This window comes from Phyllostomus hastatus, unplaced genomic scaffold (genome assembly GCF_019186645.2).
Source record: "Phyllostomus hastatus isolate PE091 unplaced genomic scaffold, TTU_PhHast_1.1 phas_contig_137, whole genome shotgun sequence".
Classification (NCBI taxonomy): Eukaryota; Metazoa; Chordata; class Mammalia; order Chiroptera; family Phyllostomidae; genus Phyllostomus; species Phyllostomus hastatus.
In genome coordinates this window covers 17,673,954-17,689,140 of record NW_025333583.1, presented here as the reverse complement: position 1 = coordinate 17,689,140, position 15,187 = coordinate 17,673,954, and the positions used below count along the sequence as shown (strand labels likewise).

The 15,187-nt window shown below is 38.7% G+C and overlaps 1 protein-coding gene and 1 pseudogene across 1 annotated transcript in view; one reads left to right on the top strand and one right to left on the bottom strand.

Annotated features, from left to right (window-relative positions):
* Window positions 1-11,095, top strand: part of LOC123827958 — a 31,787-nt pseudogene extending 20,692 nt beyond the window's left edge.
* The window catches only part of CMKLR2 (chemerin chemokine-like receptor 2), a 75,359-nt gene extending 61,091 nt beyond the window's left edge, over window positions 1-14,268 (bottom strand). The window contains exon 1 of the mRNA XM_045854564.1: window positions 14,169-14,268. The gene's annotated coding sequence lies outside the window, so the exon portion shown is untranslated. The remainder of the gene's footprint in view (window positions 1-14,168) is intronic.
* Between the last annotated feature and the right edge of the window lie 919 nt (window positions 14,269-15,187).

Here is a 15,187-nt window from a genome sequence, read left to right as displayed (position 1 = left end):
ACTTGACTCACCCAGACACTTCAGCTTCTGGGTAACACTTCCCAAACAAACTGCTTGCACCCAAGCCCTTCTCAGGGGCTGCTTTTATGGACAATCTAAACAAAAACACCCAGTCTCTATTTTCTGCTTTGCCACCAATTTAAATTCTCTACCCTCTCTTCATTCTTCAGGCCTTTCTTCTCATAGCTGGCATCTCATTCAGACCTGTGCTGAAACAATGGGCCCCCTACTTTTTAATACGCAGGTTAGTAACATATAGGAGCTGCGTCTCTGACATGTCAGTCTTCTTTTTCCTGTTCCTCTGCCAGCAGCTGTGTGTAAACACAGGCAGTCAATAACCTTGGTCCACACAACCATCATTCTACTGTTTCTATGGATTTGGCTCTTCTTTTTCAAAAAACTTACATGGAAGTGAGGTCATACAGTATTTGCCATTTTCTGTCTGACTTACTTCACTTAGAGTAATGCCCTCCAGATCCACCCATGTTGTCACAAATGGCAGGATTTCTGGTTGAATTGTCTTTCACAGTTTTAAAAATCCATTTATCCATTCATGGACAGTTAGGCTGATTCCATGTTTTGGCTATTATGAATAATGCTGTAATGAAAATACAGGTGCAGAAAACTTTTCAAGGTAATGGTTTCACATCCTTCATTTAGATGTCCAGAAGTGGGATTTCTGGATCATACAGTGGCTCTCTTTTGAATGGTTTAAGGAAACTCTATAGTGTTTTCTTTAAAAAAATATTTTATTTATTTATTTTTAGAGAGAGTGGAAGGGAGAGAAAATGAGATGGAGAGAAACATCAGTGTGCGGTTGCCTCTCGCATGCCCCCAAATGGGGGACCTGGCCTGCAACCCAGTCATGTGCCCTGATTGGGAATCAAACCAGTGATCTTTTGGCTTGCAGGCCAGCCCTCAGTCCACTTAGCCACACCAGCCAAGGCTATACTGGTTTCTATAGTGGTTGTATCAATTTAGATTCTTACCAACAATGTGCTCCTAGCACACTTCCCTTTTCCCCACATGCTCACCAACAATTATCTCTCGTCTTTTTAATAATAGCTATTCTCACAGGGGTGAGGTGATACCTGATGTGGTTTTGCTTTGCATTTCCCTGATGATTATTGATGTTGATAATCTTTTCATGTACCTGTTGGCCATTTGTGTCTTCTTTAGAAAAATGTCTTTTGAAACCTCTTTCCATTTTTTACTTGGATTGTGTGGGTTTTTTAAAAAAAGATTATTTATTTATTTATTTCTAGAGAGAGGGGAAAGGAGGGAGAAAGAGAGAGAGAAACATCGATTGGTTGCCTCTCACACATCCCCACTGGGGACCTGGCCCACAACCCAGTCATGTGCCCTAACCAGGAATCGAACCAGCAACATTTCTTCTGCCAGCCAGTGCTCAAACCACTGAGGTACACCAGCCAGAGCTGGTTTCAGGTTTTACATTAAAGTCTTTAATCCATTTTGACTTAATTTTTACAAATGGTGTAAGTAAGATAGGGGTACAATTTTATTCTTTTGCATGTGAACATCCAATTTTCCCAACACTATTTATTGAAAAGACTATCTTTTCCTCATTCAGTATTCTTGGCTTCCATATCCAGTATTTGTCAACGGTCTATGTCTGGGTTTTTTCCAGGGCTTTTGAATCTGTTCCATTGGTCTGTGTATCTGTTTTCATGCCAGTACCATACCATTTTGATTACTATAGCTTTGTGGTACAGTTTGAAACCAGCTCCGTTTTTCTTTCTCAAAATCATTTTGGTTATTCTGGTTCTGTTGTTGTTTTATACAGATTTTAGCATTGTTTTTATATTGTGTGAAAAATAGCATTAGAATTTTGATAAGAGTTTCATTGAACCTATAAAGGACTTCGGGTTATGGGCATTTTAACAACATTGCCTCTTTTCATTCATGAACACGGCATGTCTTTCCACTTAGTTTCATCTTCATTTTTTCATTAATATCTCACTATTTTCAGTGTAGAGATCTTTTGCATCCTTGGTTAAATTTATTTGTTATTGTTTTATTCTTTTTTGATTCTATGGTAAATGGGATTTTTTTCTTTATTATTCAGACATTTTGTTATTGGGGTGTAGAAATGCAACTAACTTTAGTATAATGAGTTTGTATCTTGCAGTTTTACTTAGTTCTAACAGAGCTGTGGTGGCGCCTTTAGGGTTTTCTATATGTAAGACCATGTCATCTGCAAACAGAGTCAATTTTGTGTCTTTCCTTCTAATTTGGATTCTTTTCCCTTTTTTTTTTCCTTTTTGCCTGATCGCTCTGGCTAGGACTTCCAGTACTATGTTGAATAGGACAAAGCTTCTTTCTCCATTAGGCTCAGTTTTCTCCCAGGAGGCTCTTCATTTACTCATGGTTACATTTTTTTGGCAAGAACTGCCCCACGGTTTTCCAGATGTGCACAGGCATGTATGAATCAGACCAGAATGCACTGATGAGTCTCAGAAGGTGGGTTCTGCTGTGTTAGTGAAGCGTCCAGCCTTCAGAATTGATGACAACCACTAGTCCTGAGCTTGACTCGAGTCATCCTTAAGTGGACCCTGGCCAGGTAGTTCAGTTGGTTAGAACACTGTCCCCATACGCCAAGGTTGCGGGTTCAGTCTCTGGTCAGGGCACATATAAGAAGCAACCAATGAATGCATAAAAAAAGTGCAACAATGATGTTTTTCTTTCTTTCTCTCCCTACCTCTCACTCTCTAAAATCAGTTAAGAAAATTAAAAGAAAAATCATCCTTAATGGAAGCACCCAAAGTAGGGCAGTTTCAAAGTCATTTACATCTGAATCTGGACTCCAACTCAACAGATTGTCTGTTCACAATTTCTTTGGGTTTTGCTCTGATTCTTATGATTTTTTTTTCTTCTGCTTACTTTGGACTTAATTTGCACATTTTTTCCCCAGTTTTCTAAGGTCGAAAGTTCAGATTGTTGATTTCCGATCTTTCCCTTTTTCTAACATATGTGCATTCAATAGTATAAATTTTCCGCTAAGCATTGCTCTTACTGCATCCCTCACATTTTGGTAAGTTGTGTTTTCATTTCCACTAAGTTCAAAATATTTTTAAATTTCTCTTGAGATTTTTTCTTTGACCTATGTGTTATTTAGAAGTATGGTTTTCTTTCTTTCCCTCCCTCCTTCCCTCCCTCCCTTCCTTCTTTCTTTTTTCCTTTCTTTCCTTTGCATCACTGTTTATTTTCCATCAACTGTCTTTCCATTTTCTGTTGAAGAATCTGTGGAAGACTAGCTTAAGACCACTCAGTGGTTATTCCCACTCATTCAGTGGCCTGAGCAGTGGGAGCCTCAGACCAGTCTTCAGTGGCAGCTGAGCGCTCCCGTCTTCAGTAGGAAGCTGCTGAACAGACACAGGGGGCACCTGGATGCCTCGAGATCAGTCTGCAACCTTGGGTTGAGAAGCAGTAAATTCAGGAGCTGGAGCAGTCCATCCACCCTGAAATTTTTCTTTGGCCACAGCTTTTAGCAGCGTTGTGGTTTTCTGTTTTACTCTTCACAGGATGTCTGTGGGAGCAGAGATCAGGCACGACCTTCTGCACACATATGGTGCCATGAATGTGCAGAACTCCCTGGACCAACGTCCACCACATCATAGCTCAGTCACTGAATGAGCTCCTTTGTTGTTGCACTTGATGGCAATGTCTACATAGTGCAGAGGAGCATATTGTGACATAGGGCATTGGTAGGTGGGTTAACATAAGCTGCATCTGTGAAAGGCTTGTGTTCAGCCCTGGGGTCCATAAGCATCAGAAGTTACGACTTCCAGAAGGCTGCCTGGATCTGGTTAGTGAAGGTTTTAGTAGTCGAGTAGCAGCAGTAGAAGTGGCTCCAAAGGTGGCAGCGAATTTCAGCATAGCCTGCTGGCCATTATTCCTGAAGGATAGGACATTGACCTCAGCCAGAATTACAATGGCGCGAACTTCTGGAAGAAGCTTCTCTCAGGTTATCTTCAGATTTATTGTGAAGATGCCACCACTTTTCCATCTGTAGATGTGTGTTCCATTTGGAATTCAAGGTTGGTGCCACCTAAGTGGGTTCTCGTTGCAAGAAATTTGAGAACATCATCTGTGGACATCAAATGCTCCAGATACTGTGAATGTTTCCCTTCATGTTATGATGAGAATCCAGAACAATGACACAGGGACACCTCTCTGGGTAGCACAGAAAAGCTAGAAGCATATTTGTTAAACTTCACACAGTTTGTAATTTTCAGCTATGTTTCTGTTATTGATCTGTAGTTTAATTCCACTGCAATCTGAGAGCAGACATTGAATGATTTCTATTTTTTTAAAATGTGTTAGGGTGTTTTTTACAGCCCAGAATGTGTTCTCACTTGGTCAGTGCTCTGTGCAAACTTCAGGAGAATGTGTGTCCTGCTGTGGTTGGATGAAGCAGTCAAGAGATGTCAGTTACATCCAGTTGATTGATGGTGTTGTTGAGTTCAATTATGTGTCTATTGATTTTCTGCCTGCTGGGTCCGTTCATTTCTAATAGAGGGGTGTTGAAGTCTCCACTTATGATAGGGGATTCATCTATTTCTCCTTGCATTCCTATTAGTTTTTGCTTCACATAGTCTGAAAGTCTGTTATTATGTGCATACATGTTAAGAGTTGTTAGATCTTCTTGGAGACTTGACCCCTAATGCCATCTTTATCCCTGATAAAATTTCTTACTTTGAATTCAGCTCTGTCTAAAATAAATACAGTTCCAACTGTTTTCTTTTGATTAGTGTTAGCTGGTATATTTTTCTTCATCCATTTACTTTTTATTTTGTTTTATGTTGAGGTATAATTGACACACAACATCACATTAGTTTCAGGTATACAATGTGATTTCATATTTGTTTACATTACAGAATGATCATGACAATAAGTCTCATTATCAGCCAACACCACACAAAGTAGTAATAAAGTTTGTTTCCCCATGATGATAATGCAATCTCTACTCTCTTAGCAATTTTAAAATGTGCAACACAGTGTTATTAACTATAGTTGTCATGCTGTATGCCATATCTTCATGACTTACTCGTTCTGTAACTGGAAGCTTGCACCTTTTGACTCCCTTCACCCACTTTGTCCCATGCCTTCCACTAACCTACTATGGCAACCACTAATCTACTCTCTGTGTCTATGAGGGTTTTTTGTTTGTTTGTTTTGTTTGGATTCCACACATTAGAGAAATCATATGGTTGTTATTCTCTATCTGACTCATTTCACTTAGCATAATGCTCTCTAGATCCATCCATGTTGCCACAAATGACAAAAATTCCATTCTTTTTCATGACTGAGTAATATTCCATCACACACACACACACACACACACACACACACACACACCTTTTTTTTTACCCTTTAACCTGTTGGTGGAAACTTAGATTGTTTTCATATCTTGGCTATTTATTGTAAGTGATGCTACAGTGAATATGGGGTGCATATTTCTTTCTGAGTCAGTGTTTTTGTTTTCTTTGAGTAAATATCTAGAAGTGGAATTGCTAAATCACATGGTAGCTCTATTTTTAAGTTTTTGAGTAACCTCCATACTATTTTCCTTAATGGCAGCACCAATTTTCATTTCCAACAACTGTGCACAAGGATACATTTTCCTCCACATTCTCAGCACCGTTTGCTGTTTCTTGTCTTTTTGGTAATAGCCTTTCTCACAGGTGTGAGGTGATATCTCATTGTGGTTTGGATTTGTCTTTCACTGATTAGTGATGTCACACATCTTTTCATGTATCGGTCATTTATATGTCTCCTTTGGAAAATGCCTATCCAGTCCTCTGCCTGTTTTTGTTATTTATTTTTCTTTTAAATAAAAAATATTTTATTTATTGAAATATTTTATTTATTTTTAGACAGAGGGGAGGGGAGAGAAAAAGAGAAGGAGAGAAACATTAATGTGTGGTTGCCTGTCATGCATCCCCTGCTGGGGACCTGGCCTGAAACACAGGCTTGTGCCCTGACTGGGAACTGAACCAGTGATCCTTTGGTTCTCAGGCCAGCATTCAATCCACTGAGCCACACCAGCCAGGGCTAGTCCTCTGCCCATTTTAAAATTGGATTGTTTGTGTTTTTTTTGTTACTGAGTTGTGTAAGTCATTCATATATTTTGGATATTAACTCCTTATTATATTATATGATTTGCAAATATTTTCTCCCATTTAGTAGGTTGCCTTTTCATTTGTTGATTGTTTCCTTTGCTATGCAGAGGCTTTTCAGTTGGACATAGTCCCACTTGTTTATGTTTGCTTTTATTGTCCTTGCTTGTGGTGTCAAATCTAAAAAATCTCAGCCAAGACCAATGTCAAGGAGCTTACTGCCTATATTTTCTTCTAGGAGTTTCTGGTCTTACATTCAGTCATTAATCCATTATCAGCTATTTTGTGTATGGTGGAAGGGAGTGGTTTAGTTACTTTTTTTTTTTTTGCATGTGGCCATACAGTTTTTCCAATACCTTTTATTGAAGTGACTATCCTTTCCCTATTGTGTATACTTGGCTTCTTTGTGTAAATTAATTGACCACATAAGCATAGGTTTATTGCTGTTTTCTTTATTCTGTTCCATTGACATGTGTCTGTTTGTGTGTCACTACCACTCTGATTTGACTACTATAGCTTTGTAATATAGTTTGAAATCAGGGATTGTGAAATCAGGGATGCTCCCAGCTTTGATTTTACTTCTCAAGATTGCTTTGGCTATAAGGATTATTGTGGTTCCATACAAATTTTAATATTATTTGCTCTATTTCTAAGGAAAAATGCCATTGGAATTTTGGTAGGAATTGTGTAGATTGCTTTGGTTGTTAAGAATATTAATTCTTTCAGTCCATGAGCATGGTATGTACTTCTATTTATTTGTGTATTCTTCAATTTCTTTCATCAATATCTTAAGAGTTTCAGTGTATAGAGTTTTTTTTTTTTACTTCCTTTGTTGAATTTATTCCTAGGTATTTTATTTTTATTGGTGCTTTCTTAATTTCTCTTTCAGATAGTTTATTATTAGTGTATAGAAATGCAACAGATTTCTGTATATTGATTTTGTAGCCTGAAACTTTACTGAATTAATTTATTAATTCTAACAGTTTTTTGGTAGAGTCTTTAGGGTTTGCTATATGTAATACCATGTCATCTGCAAATAGTGACAGTTTCACTTCTTTCCAATTTGGAAGCTATTTCATCCATTCACTTGTAATCTATATCTGTCCTTTAAATTTTATTTTTTTATTTTTAAAGATTTCATTTATTTATTTTTTAGAGAAGGAGAGGGAGGGAGAAAGAGAGGGAGAGAAACATCAATGTGCGGTTGTCTCTCATGTGTCCCTTACTGGGGACCTGGCCCATGACCCAGGAATGTGCCCCTACTGGGAATCAAACCAGCAACCCTTTGGTTCACAGGCTGGCACTTAATCCACTGAGCCACACCAGCTGGGCCTATATCTGTCCTTTCATATAAAGTGAGTTTCCTGAGCTTCTGGATTGGTGAACACATGGGGGTTTGGGGAATGTGGTACGCCTAGTGAAAGCATGAGAACTCCTTGCTCTTTCCCCATACCTAGCCCTACGCAACAATTCCATCTGGCTGTTCTTGAGTTATATCCTTTCATAATTAACTGGTGATCTAGCTGGCTATCAGAAAGACATGGAACAAGAAGATGCAGCAGAAACAGTCAAAACTAGGGAGAATGAGTCGTTTGTTGTCCTGACAAGATTATAAGACTGCAGTTACTCTTTCTGCGTCTCTATTATCAGTAATATTGATCTTGACATTGATGATTCCTTTAACCTCTTGGTGAAATCTGCAAACTTAATTTGTTTGGCTTAACCCAGTAACAGTGGTGAATAGAATGTAGTGTAACTAGAGACTGAGGATCCTGAGATGAGCTGTAAAAACTTGAGACTATACATGGTGCATTTACAGAAGTTGTGGGGTGGGGGGAAGTAATACTATTTATCCATCAGGTTTTCCTTTGGGTTTTGTAAACGAAGGGGACAGTTCTTGGTCTAATAAAATGATGCAGGTTACATGTAATAAATTTTTTAAAAGATTTTATTCATTTATTTTTTAGAGAGAGGGGAGGGGAAGGAGAAAGAGAGGGAAAGAAACATTAATGTGTGGTTGCCTCTTGCACGACCCCCCGGTGGGGACCAAGCCCACAACCCAGGCATGTGCCCTGACTGGGAATCGAACCAGCAAACAAAATGAGCGCTCAACCCTTGAGCCACACCAGCCAGGGCCTCTTGGGCTGACTATTCAAATAAACAAACCAACAGGAGATATAAAAAAAATACTCAAGTTGTGTGTCCCACTGTAAGTACACAAAAATTTTCTCAAAAATTATTGTATGATTGCATAGTGGAATAGCAAAATTTGACAATATGCTATTTTATGTGTATCCCTAGAGTAAGTTATTAGGGTAGAAAATAAGCCATTCACATTAATGCAAGGTAAATAGAAAGTGAGTCCAAATTAATGTAAGTGCCATTATTTTTCATCAAAAACAAGTTTATGCAGGTGCAAATACAGCAAATGTGCATTTTCAGTAACAAAAGATAGTTGAAAGTCTGAAACTGCAGACACTGACATGCTGTCAAGGATGCTCACTTGATAATAAAATTAATATGGCATGGAGCTTTTCCATGTCCCTGCATCCTGCCGACCAGATGCTGATTGAAGTCCAAGGTTTTCTTCTAATTGTAAATAATTTTAAGGATAATGAAAATTTGTTGTGTAAATAGTTATGTATACATGTAGTCTGTGGATTTAAGTGGGTCAAATATAAGAAATAAATGTTGGCTCCAGAACTAGCAACATGGCAAAAACATTATGCATGTACCGGGCACAAGGCTGGAAAACTCTTGTTAAGGGTGCTGTTTTGCTGGTGCTCTGCACTGCCTGTACCCGGTGCTCCTGCCTCTGCAGGCCCATGGCCAGAAGGTACTCAAGAGTGGTGATGTGCCCTGGCTAGTGTGGTTCAGTCGGTTGGAATCTAAGGATTGAGAGTTCAATTCCTGGTCAAGGCACATGCCCAGGATGCAAGTTCGATCCCCTATTGGGGCGCATATGGAAGGCAATGGATTGGTGTTTCTCTTTTGTATCAATGTTTTTCTTTCTTTCCCTTCCTCTCTCTCTAAAAGCAATGAAAAAATGTCCTTGGGTGAGAATAAAAAAAAAGAGTGGTCTCTAAGTGGAACTTCATGCCCACTTGAATGGATCCATTAGTTCAAATATCATGAAGAAATTAATAGCTAAGAAATCAGGTCTTAAAATCCATGATCAGATGACTATAATTTATAAGGGAAAGAAAAGAACTTTAGAAGAATGTCTCCAGATGTTTCAGATTATTCATCAGCTTACTACTAGCCCTTATGATATTCTAATGCTCACAAAAGATGTCATTAAAGAATTTGCAGATGAGCTATAAATTCTGGACCTAAGGGACACAGCCTGATGAGAAAATGCTGCAGAAATGACTAAAAAGACTTATGTGGAATGTGTACATGAGGGTATAAAACAGTCTAAACAAGAAAACTTAGAGACTGATGTTATGTATTTGATATCAATTGACAGAAGAAGGGTCCTTTCAGTGGCCAGGGAGACTTAAACTTTCTGTAGAATTCTTCCTTTCTACTGAAGATACAATTCTTGGCCTTCACCTCAGTGGAGACCCTATAGCAGGACAAGCCAAAGATTTATTTGAACCTCTTTTAGAAGCAAAACAGACAAACAAACAACCCAATAGTTCTGAAGATGGCATTGTATCTTCCAGAGAATTCCCAGACTCCTGGATCTGCTTTCTGACAGAGCTGGGCATGGGTCATTTCTCAGCTCCTTTGAGGGAGGGTCCCTGGATTTGGTGGACTTTGTGAGGAAATACAAGATTCCTCTGGAACTCTGTTTGATCTCAAATCTTCAAAGTCAGACAGCTCTGTCTTCTCACCAGCACCATTTCAGATTCCCACAGCACTGCTCATCCTTCTACAATCTGGATCAATGATAAGGGTGTTTTTTGCAGTGTACCTTTCCCAAGAGCAACAGCTGGCAGTTGAAAACTTTAGTTTGGCCCTGGCTGGTATGGATTAGTGGGTTGAGTGCTGGCCTGAAATCTGAAAGGTTGCCAGTTTGATTCCTGGTCAGGGCACATGCCTGGGCTCTGGGCCAGGTCCCCTGGGACATTGATGTTTCTCTCCTTCTCTTTCTCCCACCCTTACTCTCTCTAAAAAATAAATAAAGTCTTAAAAAATTTACTTTGACCCAGTCTCAGGGATGGGATCTGTCTTATAAATCCATCATCTACACTTTTGCTTCTGATAGCACCAGGTCTGACTTGAGGAGGAAGTGGAATCATCAGAAGTTCAAAGTGTTTCACTTTTAAAGCTGTAATGAGGTGCATTAGTTTTGAGTATGTGTTGCAACCGAGATCCTTCTGCCATACCCCTCTTAGTAAACCATCCACCGGTCCCTTTGAAGCATAACAGCCAAGTAGCACAGGCTCTATCACCAACACCTTACTCATGGTGGTTGCTCAGTAAATATGTCTTAAATTGAAAAAAAAAAAAGGCCTGTACCCTCATATTCTTTCTTTCTCTCAGCTACTACTCTTCCCAAAGCCGAAACCAAAGCAAAGGCTTTGAAGGCAAAGAAAGTAATGCTGAAAGGTGTCTACAGCCAGAAGAAGGAGGAGGAGGAGGAGAGGTGGAGGAGGAGAAAGGAGAGGGGGAGGGGAGAGGAGGGGAAGAAGATCCACATGTCACTCATCTTCCAGGTGGCCAAAGACCCTACTGCTCTGAAGGCAGCCTAAGTATCCTGGGAGGAATACCCCCAGGAGAAACAAGCTTGAGCACTATGCCATCATCCAGTTCCCCCCGACTATCAAGTCAGCCACAAAGAAGATAGAAGACAATAATACACTGTGTTCACTGTGGATGTCCAGGCCAACGAGCACCAGATCAAACAGGCTGTGAAGAAGCTCTATGACATTGATGTGGCCAAGGCCAACACTCTGATTAGGCCTAATGGGGAGAAGGAGGCATATGTTCCACTGGCTCCCGACTAGGATGCTTTGGAGGTTGCCAGCAAAATTGGGATCATCTAAACTGAGTCTAGCCGGCTAATTCTAAATATAAAAGTTTTACACTGTAATAAAAAAGAAAACAATTTCGATTTTTAAAAACAGTTCCTTACATCACATACCACTTATAAAATCTTACCAACTGTTAAAATAAAGGGGACCTCTTGGATAATATGATTTTTTTAAAACTGTGGAAGCATGGCTTCAGTGCAGGGGTTCAGCTAATCTAACCAGCCAGCCATACACTGCTTGAGAGGTGATTCTCATTTGCTATTTTGAGGAGTTGAGTTGAAACTAAGTGATCCTAGATAGTTGTTGGAAAATGAGGTGAAAGTTTTCTACCTGATGATATCTTATAGAAGTTCTAACAAATATGAGAATGTGCCAGAGTTCACATTACATCTAAGAAGGTGCCCAAAGGGATAGTACTGCAAAGCCATATACCAACAAGAGCCTGGAGAAACTACAGTTTCACAGGTAGTGTTCATATGAGATCAAAAGGTAGTTTTTTTTCTTCTAAACCTGTTTATTATAGTTGCATCTTTCACAACAAGCAAAATAAGCAATATTGAGCTCAAACTCGGGTTAATCCCTGTAGAATCAGAGGAGAGATGAAAGTTTCTGTTCTGAACATCCTAAAGCATTGGTTTCAGAGCCGCAGCATAATTATTGATGTTGGCTATTAATTCCCTTTGGGGAGAATTATGTCCAAGACATCCCTAAACAAATAAGTGATTTAAAAATTACCTTGGTTGCACAGATTATTACAGTGAATTACTACAGGTGATGACTGCAGAAGCCTGTGAATAATAGCAACCAGGCAGCCTTCTCTGAACCCCTCCGTGGGTGTGCGAGAGGCTACACTTGGAACACAGAGGGATGTGAACTGTTTAATGGGTGAAATATGTGCTCTCCCAAGGGTGGTGTGGCTTGTAGGAGCAAAATGCACATCTGAGAAAAAGTACAGTGGGAATTTTTAAAGAATGGACATTAATTTTTCCTTTAAACAATTTTCTTCATTTTCCATGGTTTTTTATAGTAGACAGCAAAAGACTAAGAATTAAGTTATTGCTGACACTCATTAAAAAATTCCAATAAAATGTAATCTTAATAGTTGGAAAATTCATACTATTATTTCCAACATAGCTGACAGAAATTAACACTTAGAATGTCTGATATTGTATTCTTACAGGAATCAGAGATATGGATGGTTTTTCTCAACATGCACAGAATATGTATTTTATATCATAAACCTATTAAATAAATCAGGTTTTAAATGTTTATGTACTTATGCATGCCATACTTCTTATGTTTAGAAAGCAAAACAGCCTTACTTTTCAACTGCAGTGCTGAGTGAGGTTTTCTTGGGTGGGATATAGCAACCTCACAGTCTTAAATCACTGGAGAGACTGTAATTTTGAATAATGTCAATTGAACTATAGATAAAAAAACACTCCTCATAATTAATCATTTCCTGAAACTGAATGTTTTGCCTAACCAGATGAAGGTACCATGGACCTCATGTCAAACCATTAAACATGTAGTACACAGCCTGTGTATATATACCACAGATAGTGGCACAGTGGATATCATGTGGAAAGCACAGCCACATTAGAGTTCTGTGTACTGTTCTTATAATATTAGATCTTGTTTTTTTTAAAGATTTTATTTATTTTTGGAGAGAGGGAAAGGGAGGGAGAAAAAGAGGGTGAGAAACGTTAGTGTGTAAGAGAAACATCCAGCGGTTGCCTCTCACATGTCCCCAGCTGGGGACCTGGCGCCCAACCCAGGCATGTGCCCTGACTGGGAATTGATCAGGTTGGTTCTCAGGCTGGCTCAGTCCACTGAGCCACAGAAGCCAGGGCTCACATTAGATCTTTTAAATGAAAAATTTCCTTTTTCTTGGCTTTAAACATTTTTTAAAAAGTGAGCTTCTTGTAGACAATATACAATTAGGTCCTGTTTCAATCCTCTCTGGCAATATCTTTTAATGGTGTCATTTAGACCATTGATATTCAAAGTGATTATTGATGTAGTAGATTAATATCTACCACAGATACTACTGTTCTATTTGTTGTCACTATTATTTGCTCTTATTTTTGTCTTCCACACTTTTCTTTCTTTTTGTGATTTTAACTGAGTTTTTATATGCTTCCATTTCCTTCCTTTCTTAGCATATCAGCTATACATTTTATATTTTAAATTTTATTTAATTATTTAATTAATTATTTTTTTATTTCTCTGGTGAAAATTTATTGGTTATATTAGTCCTTTTGTAGAACTAAGTTTCGGTTCTGGGATGTTATATGTACATTCAGATATAAGCGAGGAAACCCACCAGCTATCAAATTCACAATAGATACTAGTTGACTAAGCTGGGAAGGAAGGGGGGGAGTTAAAATTATTTTATGTAATTATTTTAATAATTTAATTGTATTAAAATTCAATAATTTATTTTATGTAAATTAGTTTACATAATAAAATTATGTAAAATTATATACATTTTATAATAAGGATATCAAACAATCACATGAATTTTTCATTCATGCAGGTGATTATTTAAATACCCCTAATTGGGTTTTTATAATATTTATACATTCAAAAAGCATTTAGAATCTATTATGCACCATATATATACACATGGACATTTTTATTTTCAGTGAGACCTCTGAAGATGGACTATAGCTTTCCTTGCTAACTCAAGCCAATTTTAACATCTAATTTAATATCTTAATTTTTTTTAATGATTGTTCTAGACTTTGAAATACACATTTACAACAAATCCAAGTCTACGTTCCAATAACTCCCTACAATTTTGGGTAGTGTGAGAACCTTATATCAACAAAATAATCCTCATTGCCCCCTTCTACCCCTTGTATCACTGTTATTCATTTCATTCACACATGTGCACACACAGCATTTACACATACACGCATACACGCACACGATATATATGCATGAGCATACATAATTTAATACATTGTTGATATTAACATTTTAAACGAACCGTTCAGTAAAAAATAAGAAAAATAAAAGTTTTAATTTTACCCTCACTTACTCATTTGATGCTCTTCTATTCTCTGTGTTGATCTGAGTTTCTGACGTTATTTATTATTCTTTTTTCTCTGTAAAGAACATCTTTTCACAGTTCTCACCGGCAGATCCGGTGGCAGTGAAGTCGCCCATTTATTTTTTTGAGAGTGTACTTCTCCACGAATGCGATGCCATATGCACCACCGGGTTGGGGTACCGATTGTGACAGCAGCAAGGTCTGATTTGACGAGGAGGGAGCTGCCCACTACCACAATTATCCAAGACACTTGAGGGACAGTCCCGCCCCTCTGCGGAAGCAATTTAACTCAAAAAAGCTGGGAGAGAAAAGGGAAAGTGGGTTATCAGGTGCTCATGGGAGCACATAACTTGGAGAAAATGCTGACTACCGCTAGGGGGTGAGTCGCAGACTCTTGATATTCTGCCCTACACACCACGTGAGGCAATATTTGCAGCGCCTTCCGCAGGACTTCACGCAGGTTCGTGCGCAACACTATGTGGCGCTACAAGCAGCTCCCTACATGGTGGCTCCGGGAAGACTCAACTTTAAGAACTCCCCAGTTTTAGGCTGGAGAATAATGGCAACACAACAAACAAACAAACCAACCACAATGCGGTAGGCATGAAGCAGCACTGCACCGCACTTTGCAGGTGCCATATCACAGCATCGGACCACGGCATTCTTTTAGTGACACATTATTGGTTTGGCCAAAAAGTCCGTTTAGTTTTCTTCCATAAAACAAAAGATACGTTTTTCATTTTCACCAATAACTTTACTGATTCGGATATTTTGAGTGTGTCGGCTGTCTCCTGCAATTAGCTTCATGTGGGTAGAGGCCAGGGGCGTTGCTAAACATCTTCCAATGTATAAGACATCCCCACAGCAAAGAATTTTTTGGCCAAAATGTCAATAGTACCAAGAAACCTCACAAACCACCTTTGACACATTTGATCAGTCACAGCACCTTTTTCACACACTGCACAAATCTTTTTGTGTGTTTCAGTTGCATTTTTGCCTCTTGTGAA